We start from the raw sequence: 3,924 nt of genomic DNA, 5'->3' as shown, positions 1-3,924 counted from the left end.
AGGTGTTATATGCTACGTATATGCTGACAGGGAATGCAGAGATGTGGTAGCACGGAGCTCGTGCTATGCTAGAGGCCCGAGGTGAAGTCATCACTTGGGCTATATTTAGAAGTAGTTTTCTGGGAAAGTTTTTCCCTTCTCATGTTCTGTTGCTAATGAGCGGGAGTTTCTAAACTTAGTGTAGGGAAACTCATCAATCCATGAGTATGCAATATAGTTTGAGCGGCTCTACAGATTTTATTCTCACCTGACCTCGGAGGAGTGGAGATGTCAGAGGTTTTCAGACGGGCTGAGAACTGACATAAAGAGGATTTTGATTCCACTCAGGATCACGAAATTTGCTGACTTGGTGGATCAAGCCACCATTATAAAGAGTCTTAATGCAGAGGATGTTGGTGGAGTTGGGAAGGCTCTATCTAGTAGAGCCACTAGTAGCTATGGTAATGGAAGTAAGGGTGTTAAGAAGGGCTCCTACAGTCGGTCGCTACGCCAACAGCAATCTCAACCATCTCAGTCGAGGGGATCGGCAGCATCAGCCCCGGTGCTAGTAAGGACTGCTACTTCTGCATTTCAGCCTAGGGGAACAACTTCTTTCACCCCTAGAGCCTCAGTGCCGCAAATTGTCAGATGTTTCAGGTGTGGTGGGCCACACTACTTGAGCCAGTGCCCACAGACTGATGTCAGAGTTTGCTTCTCGTGTCAGTAGCCAGGGCACCTTGCTAGGGACTGTCCTATGCCTAGTGGGGCAGTTTTGCTTCTGCTAGCACCTTGCACGCTGTGAGGCCTAAAGCAACTAGAGCTCCGATGACAACCAAATCGAGAGCAGAGGGACGTGTATTCACTACTTCTGCATCAGAGGCAGCTCAAGCGACGGATCTCATTCAGGGGACAACAGTAGTGGCAGGTACTTCTTTTTTTGTATTGTTTGATTTTGGAGCCACGCACTCTTTTATTGCGGACATTTGTGTGAGAAACTTAGGGTTACCAGTGAGCGATCGATGATGTGAATTGGTAGTATCAACACCTACTTTAAGTTCAATTAAGACTTCGACAGTTTGTGTTAGGTGTCCCATAGTAATTGAGGGACGAAAGTACAAAGTAAATCTTATTTGTATTTCGATGTCAGGGTTAGATGTAATCTTAGGTATGGATTGGCTAACTGCCAATCGTGTGCTAATTGATTGTGGCCGGAGGTGTTTAATATTTCCTAAGCAGCAAGGCTGTGCGGAATTAATTTCTACTCGCCAAGTAGAAACATCCTTAGGTGAGGGAGTATCTTGTTTTGTTTTGTTGGGAGTTATGAATGCAGAAGTGGAGCAAAGCCTTCAGTCAATACCAGTAGTATGGGAATTCCCTGAGATTTTCCCAGAGGATATTCCTAGAATACCTCCACATAGAGAGGTGGAGTTTGCTATAGATTTGATTCCGGGAACTGAGCTAGTGTCTGTACCACCTTACAGAATGGCGCCGAAAGAGTTGATGGAGCTTAAGAAGCAGATCGAGGATCTAATGCAGAAACAGATGATTAGACCGAGTGTATCGCCTTGGGGAGCATCAGTTCTCTTTGTGAAAAAGAAGGACGAAAGTTCTAGATTATGTGTTGATTATCGCAAGTTGAATAAGTTGACAATTAAGAATAAGTACATGTTGTCGCGGATCGATGATTTGATGAACCAGCTGAGAGGTGGTAAGGTATTATCTAAGATTGATTTGAAGTCTGGGTACCATCAGATCCGAGTGAAGGATGAAGATATTCCTAAGACTGCTTTTCGCACTATATATGGCCACTATGAGTATATAGTGATGCCCTTTGGAGTCACAAATGCTCTAGCTGTGTTTATGGACTACATGAATCAGATCTTTAAACCTTTCCTGGATCGATTTATGGTAGTCTTTATTGATGATATTTTGATTTATTCTAGTTCGTCAGAGGAACATGCAAAGCATTTGAGGACTGTACTTAGTGTTTTAAGCGAGAAACAGTTGTATGCTAAATTGTCTAAGTTTGAGTTTTGGCTAGAGGAAGTGAAGTTCCTTGGTCATGTTATTTCAACTAAGGGAATTGCAGTTGATCCTTCCAAAGCTGAAGCAATGTTGCAGTGGGAAAGGCCTAAGACAGCCATAGAGATTCGTAGTTTTGTGGGCCTAGCAGGTTACTACCAAAGATTTATAGAGGGATTTGCAAAGATAGTGTTGTTGGCAATCTAACACTAGCAAGTGCACTAAGATTGCAGCAAGTAATGAGTAAAATTAAGATCCAAATATCGTCTCTACAGGGAATTTAGGTTTCAAGTACCACTTCATAGAATTATGACCATTTGAGCTTTTTCAAAATTGGAAGGAGATTAGTAACATGTAAGAACAGCAAAACAGAACAATTGACAGTAAAAGCAACTTGCCGAAACAGAACAATGAACAAACAATTAGGTGATAACAGAGGGAGAGACCATAGCTAGGGAATTGCAGAAAACTATAATCTTGGTGATTGGTTCAGTTCTGAAGAACAAATTCAATTTCCATTGACAAGAGTTCCTCTAAATTTAGTTAATCAAATTTCCATTCAATTTCCACATAAAGTGCAGAATCAATCACTCAATCTATTCCAAAGCTTGAAATTCAGATCCAAAATCAATTCAACATGTTTGTTTCATATCTACAATCCCTAACTACGAAGAAATTATACAACCATGACAGCAGAGAAAGAAAAAGAAAGAGAAGAAGAGAAGAAGAAACTCAGAATCGCCATGGAAGCTTGCTCCACTCTAATTCCTTTTCGTGAAGCTCCAAGATTCGAATCCCCACTCCTCTCTCTCACTTCCTCTAACGAGAATCTAACTAACAAAACTGAAAATGAACAGAATCCCCTTTTTCTGGAACGTTTCTGGTATTTATAAAATCACCAAAAATAGAGAAGTCATCCATGAATACCTCTATGATGTTTTCTACCAAATCAGAAAAAATAGAAAGCATGCATCTTTGGAAAGTGGCAGGGGCATTACACAAACCAAATGGCATTCTCCTATATGCAAAGACTCCAAATGGACATGTAAATGCAGTTTTCTCTTGATCCAAAGGATCCACAACTATTTGGTTGTAACCTGAATACCCATCAAGAAAACAATAAAATGAATGTCCAGCAAGTCTTTCTAGCATTTGATCTGCAAATGGTAGTGGGAAATAGTCTTTTCTGGTTGCATCATTTAACTTCCTATAGTCTATGCACATTCTCCATCCAGTCACAGTCCTAGTAGGGATAAGTTCATTCTTCTCATTAGGTACAACTGTCATACCACCTTTCTTTGGAACAACTTGGATTGGACTTACCCAATTGCTGTCAGAAATAGGGTATATTATTCCTGCATCTAACAGTTTCATGACCTCCTTCTTAACTACCTCTTTCATGGCTGGATTCAACCTCCTTTGTGGCTGCACAACAGGCTTAAAATTCTCTTCAAATAAAATTCTGTGCTTACAAAATGAGGAAATTATACCTTTTAGATCTGCAATACTCCAGCCAATTGCAGATTTGTGTTCTCTCAAAATTCTCAACAATTTTCCTCTTGTTCTTCCTTAAGTTCATTGTTGATGATGACTGGATTTTCATGTTTCTCATCCAGAAATGCATACCGCAGGTGGGAGGGAAGTTGTTTCAGCTCTAACTTTTGCTTTTCCTCTTCTTTATCATCCTTTTCCAGCTTCTCCTTATTGAATTTTCTGCAAATTTTTGAATTGGCAGAGCTTCCAATTGCTGCTGCACTTCCATGATGTATTCTTTATGCAGAAGTTCAGATTTGTTATTCCCTGCAGATATTATTTCTTCCAACACAGCAGTTTCATCAAATTCATTAATATGGTGTTGTGTAATAAAAGCATCCAGTTTATCTACCTTCATACATGTACTATCTTCAATTGGATATTTTAAAG

Source organism: Abrus precatorius, unplaced genomic scaffold (assembly GCF_003935025.1).
Source record: "Abrus precatorius isolate BTA unplaced genomic scaffold, Abrus_2018 Scaffold3, whole genome shotgun sequence".
Classification (NCBI taxonomy): Eukaryota; Viridiplantae; Streptophyta; class Magnoliopsida; order Fabales; family Fabaceae; genus Abrus; species Abrus precatorius.
Note: the sequence above shows the minus strand (reverse complement) of the source record.